We start from the raw sequence: 8,525 nt of genomic DNA on the forward strand, positions 1-8,525 counted from the left end.
CAAAGGAGAAAAACATACTTCTTTTGAAATGTACTCCCAGACTACACTGGAGGACAATGGGAGAAAGAGAGATAAAGAGGAGTTAGCACGTGGGGCCTTTATTGCCCAGGGGTCCATGCGTCAGTGGGCATTTTCTCAATCGATACGTATTAGAGAGCCAGCAGCTGTTCACGTGGGGGCTTACGACAGTTTCTCACAAGCTAAACGTTTATGAATTACGAGCACAATCCACTGGTGATCTTTGGTGTGGAGTCAAGGCTATTTTGGTCTATGGTCAGTTGAATAAAGGGTCGGTGTGCAGTGGAGGGACAGTGAGGGCCTCAGAGAGGCCCATGCCACCAGGGCGACACGGTGGGAAATCCACCGAAACCAGAGCCCGTTGTGGACTGAACTCTGCGTGTAAAAACACGCAAACCAAAAACTTTTGGCTTTTGAGGAAGTTCCCAAGTAGATCCATTGTTGCTTTATCTGTTTGGATAGTCCCACGTACCTAAACATGTTTTTGCACTCACCAAGTCATTTTTATTTTGATACTTATGGCCATCCTGAGAGAGCGGTACCATTAACCCCATTTTACAAAGGAGGAAACCGTGGAAATGAAGTACTTACCAAGTTCTCAATGGTATCGCCCCCTAGAACCCCCCACGGCACGTCCAACACCACTACCCTCCCTCTTCCACCTCATCAAGGTGACATAAAATTTGTAAAAATTTAGCCCTAATCTATATTAAATTCATACTGATTTGTTTTCCTGGCAAATATTAAGTAGATGCTTTACTTTCAGAATGATATCTATAGGGGCGCCTGGATGGCTCAGTTGGTTGAGCGTCTTACTCTCGATTTTGGCTCAGGTCATGATCCCAGGGTTGTGGCATCCAGCCCCACGTCGGGCTCTGTGGGTGTAAAACCTACTTTAAAAAAAAAAAAGAATGCTATCTATGAAGAGTTCACAGAAAAGTAGAATATTTTCCATAGACAATGATGAAAGTTTGTTAAAATATTCCCATTTTATTGTGTTCAGTCTAAGAGTGGAAGATTAATAACCAGCCTGAACTTGTTTAGAGTCATTATTAAATAACTTACCTTAAAATTTTATTCAGCTTCTTCCAACTGTACTTTTTACTTATTCCTTTTATTTCCACTCTCTTAGGGGTTGGTGTATTAGAGCAGAAAGAGGATGGGACCTAGATTTCTCCAGTCTCTTCCTCCTTGTGTCTCTGGCCATGCCCAAGTCTCTCCAGATTTAAAATGCGCCTGAGGGGCGCCTGGATGGCTCAGTTGGTTAAGTGTCCAACTCTTGATTTTGGCTCAGGTCATGATCTCACAGTTCATGGGATTGAGGCCCACGTCGGGCTGCAGAGCCTGCTTGGGATCCTCTCTCTCCCTCTCTCTGCCCCTCCCCTGCTCATGGTCTCTCTCTCTTTCTCAAAACAAGTAAGTAAACTTTAAAAATAAATAAATAAAATGCCCCTGAAAGTTCGTGTGAAGATGGCATGACAAAACGAGTGTCATAGTTCTCAGGGTGTGACAGCAGAAGCTTTAACGCTCGCTACTCCTCCTCAGTCTGTCTCGCGGAGCAAAGGGGCCCCTGGAGGATAAACGTTTCTCCTGAATTCACTTCACAAGACATTGTGTGTGTGTTTTGGGCGGGGTGGGGGGGGAGGGTGATACAAGGTTAGGAATCATTTCCTGATAAAAGAGCCACCATTTCTTGGGCCCTGATTATACACTAGCAGTTTTACATATAGAGTCTATCTATCCTTCCGACCACCCAGATGCCTGGTGTTTCCCCACATGACTTCTGAGGAAACTGAGTTTCTGAGTCTCAAAGAAAGACATGTCGGTGAGTATGGGAGCTGGGATGTGAACCCACCTCTTCCCCAGGGCCCGGGCTTCCTGAGTGACTGGTTAGTTCTTTATTTTACTGAAGTTTAGCAAAAGTACCAGTAGATAATACCTCAGGGTGACATGTATTATTAAGCAGAGGGATTTCATTACTGGAACATTTTCATCTATTCATTTCCTTTCTGAATGCTTTTATTCCACAGAGAACAGAAAATCTCTTTCCTGGTGATCAGTTAAATCCGTGTAACAGATTTCAGTAAGCATGACTCAAAGGGTTTTTAATTAAGAAAGCATTACAATGTATTTCATTTTAAAAGATGGACCTGCGAACTCCCACCGGCAAAATTAAGTGGAGAGAGAACGCCAAGGAGGCAGAAACACACGTTCACTGAAAGTCGGCAATTTGGCTTTAAGTGAGAACAGTTTGTCCTGTCCAAAATCCCCATTCTGGTAGGTTCTAAGCAAAGCTCAGGGCGGAAAATCGTCTCAAAAGAAAGAGCTATCTTTGTGGCTTTTTGCCCCATGTGAAAGTGGAAAGGCATCAAATATGGAAAATCAGGAGATGACCTATGTCAGTGGCCCCCGAATATGTTGCCGGAAATTGTGTGCATTGAAGATTATGTGTGGATATGGTCCAGGTCCAGCGAGCTCCCTGACAGACTAAATCTCCCAGGCAACTTTTCCACAGAATCTAGCTAGCCTGTGGTCAGGGAGGTCAGGATGATTTTACTCTTAGCACCAGCAAGACTGAATAAAAAGGTCAATCTCCTGAAAACAAAGACACATAAAGACCAAGAACATTATGCAGCCCGAGCTAAATATAACTGTTCTTTTTAAATTTTCTTTTCTTTTCTTTTCTTTTCTTTTCTTTTCTTTTCTTTTTTTTACAGTGTATATCATTGCAGCATTTTGTGTTGATTCTGTACCCTTTCTGGAATCTTGCTTCACTCTTGTTGCAGCAACACTGACATTCGGGGGTCTCCTGTGCCCCTCTGATTGTTCCTTCTCCATCTCAGCTGGGTTCTCTTCTTCCTTCCTCCCCATACCTGGGGGTGGCCCACTGCTCCTTCCATGGATCCCTGCCTTTCCCACAATATACATAGTCACCCGGAAAGCTCATCTGTGGTAGTCAGCCTTCAAAATGGCTCTTAAAGGGGCACCTGGGTGGCTCAGTTAGTGGTCTCTGACTCTTGATTTGGGCTCAGGTCATGATCTCACGGTTCGTGGGATCGAGCCCCTTGTCAGGCTTTGCGCTGAGAACGTGGAGCCTGCTTGGAATTCTTTCTCTCTGCTCCTCCCCCGCTTGCACTCTCTCTCTCTCAAAATAAATAAATAAACTTTTTTAAAAAATGACTCTTAAAGATCCTGCCTCCTGATTTCCACACCCTTGTGTCTCCTCCCACATTGTACCAGGGCTGGTCTGTATGACCAATAGCACTGGCAGAAGTGATGATATGTGACTTCTGATACTAGGTTATACAAAACTGTGGCTGGGGCGCCTGGGTGGCTCAGTCAGTTGAGCGTCCGACTTCAGCTCGGGTCATGATCTCACGGTCTGTGAGTTCGAGCCCCGCGTCGGGCTCTGTGCTCACAGCTCAGAGCCCGGGGCCTGTTTCAGATTCTGTGTCTCCCTCTCTCTCTGACCCTCCCCCGTTCATGCTCTGTCTCTCTCTGTCTCAAAAATAAATAAACGTTAAAAAAAATTAAAAAAAAAAAAAAAAAACTGTGGCTTCCTTCCTGGGCTTCTCAGGCTTTTCTCCCTTGTTCTGATCCCTCACTTGGGGGGAAGGCATGTTGTGAGAAGCCCCACGGAGAGGTCTACCTGGTGAGGAACTAGACCTCTTGCTGAGAGTAACATGGGTGAGCTTAGATGTGGATCCTGCGTCAACCTCCCTACCCCCTCCCCCCACCCCCTCCCTGTCAAGGATCGCCCTGTGCTGGGATGAGGTGGACATTATTGACCCCTTAAGCATTGACCCAGGCTATGTGTATGCAGCCAGGGGCAAAGTGGAGGATATGAACAGAGGGAAAAAAAAAAAAACAAAAAACTGGACAAAATAAATAAAAGTACTATTGAAAGTCTATTACTTTTTTTAAGATGGAAAAACTTAATGTGTTTATATGCTAAAGGGAAGGAGCCAGCGGGGCAGCAGTGGAGGTATTAACGATAATAGGGGCAGACATTTACGAAGCCCGTCCGTGTGCCAGGAGCCAGGCTAAGCACTTCACCAGGATTCTATTACTAATCTTTCATAACGCATTTTTAAAGCAGGTACTGTTATTAGCATGATATTTAACAGATGAGAAAAGTGAGTCTCTGTCCAACACCGCTCAACGAGGGTGATTTAAGTAAAGGGAGTTCTGCCCCGCTGAGCTCTGGAATGCAGAAGTCAGGGCCTTTCCTGGTATGAAAGCCAAGCTTCTGTTTCCCAAGCACCTAGTAAATGCCAGGGGCTTTGTTTACATTAACTCTGATGCTTACGCACCCCTGCGGGATGGCAGCTGTATCGCCCCTTTCTGCAAGTGAGAAACCAGAGGCTCTCTGGCTGCTGACTTCATCTTTTCTTGACTTTTTCTTTGACTTCATCAAAGTCTTCATCTTTTCTCTTTAAAGACTCTGTCATGTATTATGAGGAGTGTGGGGCTCTGCAGTCTCAAATCATCATCAGCATTTGTTTCCAACACTTCTCATCGAGTGAGACTTCCCAGCCCAGGGACATGATGCTCTGGAGAGCAGTTAGAGACACCGCCCTTCTACAAGGGCTTGACTCAACTACCGCCATGGGGACCATACTGGCAATTTCTACCTTTGCTTTTGACACTGGAACTCTTAGTCCCACTTCCAATGACACAGCCGTGGTACTGTTTACAATACTCGTTGCACTAAGTAAAGAACGGATTTTTTTGTGTTTCTTTTTTAAAAAATGCCATGCGCCGAATAGTGTGGTGTGATCACAAACACTTTCTGAAGATAATCCATTAGTAGTAAATCATTGAAAACATGACAGAGTACAGGAAATGTAAGATGAATGGGAAGCTTGGAGAGAGAGACAAAGATCACAAGTCGAAAGACAGCCACCGTGTTCGGAATTTCGTATTTAACTGACCAGCAAATGTCACCGGAGATGTTTATGCTGGTTCCCATTTTCCAAAGCACAGTGCCATCTGTATTCCTTTGCCCTCCACAACAGCTGGCACATCAGTTAAGAATGCTTTCATCTACTAGTGGCAGGAGACCAGCTTAAATAGATGGAGGCTACTTTTCCCACTTAACAAGAGGCCCGGAGGTGGCATTCTGGACCTGCTATGGTGGCCCAACAGTGTCACCAAGGATCCAGGCTCCTCTGACCTTCCATTTCACCATTCTTACCATGCTGACCTCTCAGAAAAGTCACCCATGGTTGCAAGACAGCTGCTCCAGTCACCACATCTGTGTTCAAGTCGGGAATGAGGAAGGGAAGGAACGGGCACCAGGGATATCTTTGCTTTATGAGAAAAGTAAGAGCTTTCCCAACAGACCTTTCACTGGTGTACCCGGCTATCCTAGCTTCAAAAAAGAGTGGGAAAGTGGGGCACCTGGGTGACTCAGTAGATTAAGCATCCAACTCTGGCTCAGGTCTTGATCTCATGGTTCGTGGGTTCGAGCCCTGCATCGGGCTTTCTGCTGTCAGCACAGAGCCCACTTTGGACCCTCTGTCCTCTTCTCTCTCTGCCCCTCCCCTGTTCATGCTTGCTCTCTCTCAGAAATAAACATTAAAAAAATTTTTTTAACTAAAGAAAAAGAGTGGCCAGGAAATTATGTGGCTTTTCCAGCCTCTCTATAGCAGATGTGAGCAAGAGCAAAGCACTTTGGCAGGGAGGTCTGATTAGCCAACCAACAGTGGGCGGCACAGTGTTGTTTCCATCTCCGGTTTACAGATGAGAAACTAACGTACATAATGGGACTTGGTCACAAAGGGGCAGAGCTGGGTCACAAACCTAGATCGACTGATTCTAGCACTCATGTTATTTCCACTGTACTACTCAGCCTCTGAATTCTGCTATGGGAAAGTATATGTCATGAAGGGAACAATCCACAGAATTGTATAGTAACGGGGATATATTCTAAGTGGATTGATTTTAAACCATCATCATATGATATTTTTATCATTATTGTTTAAAACCCATTATTGCATTTTTACAAATGTATGTAACAACTAAGCTTTAAAGATATTGATTGAAGCATTGTTTATAATTGCAAGACACTGTGGGGAAAACTTTTCTTTTTTTTTAATGTTTTTAAAATTTATTTTTGAAGGAGAGAGAGAGAGAGACAGAGCATGAGCAGGGGAGGAGCAGAGAGAGAGGGAGACACAGAATTCGAAGCAGGCTCCAGGCTCCGAGCCATCAGCACGGAGCCCGACGCGGGGCTCGAAATCACAAACCATGAGATCATGACCTGAGCCAAAGTCAGACACTCAACTGACTGAGCCACCCAGGCGCCCCAAAAACTTTCCTTTTCAACAATAGGGGATTGGTTGAAAAAAATCATATGCCGTGGAATAGAATAGTCAGAGATAAAGTTTCAAAGAATTGTGGTATTTACAATATTTTATTAAATGATATGAGCACGTTATTTTTTTCAAAGTTTATTTTATTTATTTTGAGAGAGAACATGAGTGGAGGTGGGGCAGAGAGAGAAGGAGACAGAGAATCCCAAGCAGATTCCATGCTGTCAGCACAGAGCCCAATGTGGGGCTCGAGCTCACAAACTGTGAGATCATGACCTGAGCTGAAGTGGAACACTTAACCAATGGAACCACTCACGCACCCCTCATCTTCGCATTTTTTGCAATATAAGTTAATTTGTAAAAGTCAGATTTGGGGCATGTGACTGACTGGCTCAGTCAGTAGAGCAGGTGACTCTTGATCTTGGGGTCATGAATTTAAGCCCCACATTGGGTGTAGACCTTACATAAAAAAATTTGAAAAAAAAAAAAAAAAGAATTACAGTCAGGTTTATTGAAGTATAATTTACATACAATTAAATTCACCTTTTTTAGGAAAAGTTTTCAATTAGCAATAATCGCGCCTCGGATAAACCTCATTGGCTACGATACTGCCACTGCGCAAAGCTAAATTCACCTTTTTTAATATGTGTGATAACAGTTATATATCCACCACTTGATTCAAAATACAGAATATTTCCTTTGCACCACCAAGTTCCCTTAGGCCCTTTTGTGATAAATCCCTTCCTCCTTCTCACTGGCCCTTGGCAATCACTGATTTGATTCTGTCCCTACAGTTTTGCCTTTTAATATCATATAGGGGCTCCTGGGTGGCTCAGTCAGTTAAGCGTCTGACTCTTGATTTCAGCTCAGGTCATGATCTCACAGTTTGTGAGTTTGAGTCCCGCATTGGGCTCTATGCTGACGGCTCAGAGCCTGGAGGCTGCTTGTTGTGGGGCTCTGCATGGACAACACAGAGCCTGCTTGGGATTCTCTCTCTCCCTCACTCTCTGCCCCTCCCCCTCTTGCATGCATGCTCGCTCTCTCAAAATAAATTAATAAACTTAAATAAAAGAATTTCATATAAAGGATAATATATGACCTTTAGTTTCTGGCTTCTATCAATTAGCATAAATGCTCTTGAGATCATTCATGTTGCATCAATCAGTGGTTCATTCCTTTTTATTACTGAGTAGTATTCTATAGTATGAATGTACCATAATGTGTTTGTTCTTTTACCAGTTGGTAGACACTCAGGTTGTTTTAAATTTTAAAAAAATTTGTTAATGTTTATTTTGAGAGAGAGAGAGAGCACGCAAGCAGGGGGCAAGGGTGGGGCAGAGAGAGGGGGACAGAGGGTCTGAACCGGGCCCTGCTGCTGACAACAGGGAGCCCGATGTGTGGCTCAAACTCACAAACTGTGAGATCATGACCAAAGTCAGATGCTTGACTGAGCCACCCAGGTGCCCCGGTTGTTTTAAATTTTGGATGAATAGTAACGTATTTGTTGACTAGGTGCCATAACAGCGTACTGCAAACTGATGGCTTAAACAATAGAAGTGTATCCTCTAACAGCAAAAGAATGATAAGAGGGGGAAAAAAAGTGACCAAAACATTCACTAACACAAGGAAATGGAAAGGAAGCTTGAGTTTGTCTCCTGAGAAATCTCCTGAGACATTGAAACAATCTTGAACCTTGCACATATTTGAGGGTTGAACTGATATTACCTAAGTGGCCCAGAATCCACCAAAGTGAGAAATAATTTTAGAAATCAATCCCTGACAATACTCTCAGAATGCTTGGCAGAAATTATGTAAAACTGGAAAGCAACTTTTATGGGGTTGCCACAGGAAAAATATATCCCTACTAAAGATAACTTACCAATGAAAATGTATAAAACAAGGAAGAACCCATTAGGCCCACCACCAATGTCTGCTTAAGTTGTGAGTTACACATGGATGGTGATGAGAACAGAGCCGCTGGAGTTGTGTGCTGCAGTGGCCCCCAGAACCATCTACCATCAGCAAGGACCAGCAGGGACACCACAGGGGGAATTAGAGCCCAGGAACATAGGACAGGCTTTGTAAAAATAATTGAAGACTCAGAAGGAGGACTTGAAATCCTAAGAAAATAGCAAGAGGCTATGAAATTTTCTTAATGTTTATTCATTTTTTGAGAGAGAGAGAGAGAGA

General features: G+C 43.9%; 1 non-coding gene across 1 annotated transcript; it reads right to left on the reverse strand.

Annotated features, from left to right (window-relative positions):
* Positions 1-6,822: 6,822 nt before the first annotated feature.
* LOC125926070 (U4 spliceosomal RNA) lies at positions 6,823-6,961 on the reverse strand. Its single transcript, XR_007458996.1, has one exon. It is a non-coding gene; the product is annotated as a U4 spliceosomal RNA (small nuclear RNA).
* Between the last annotated feature and the right edge of the window lie 1,564 nt (positions 6,962-8,525).

The sequence above is a fragment of the Panthera uncia genome, chromosome F1, assembly GCF_023721935.1.
Source record: "Panthera uncia isolate 11264 chromosome F1, Puncia_PCG_1.0, whole genome shotgun sequence".
Taxonomy (NCBI): Eukaryota; Metazoa; Chordata; class Mammalia; order Carnivora; family Felidae; genus Panthera; species Panthera uncia.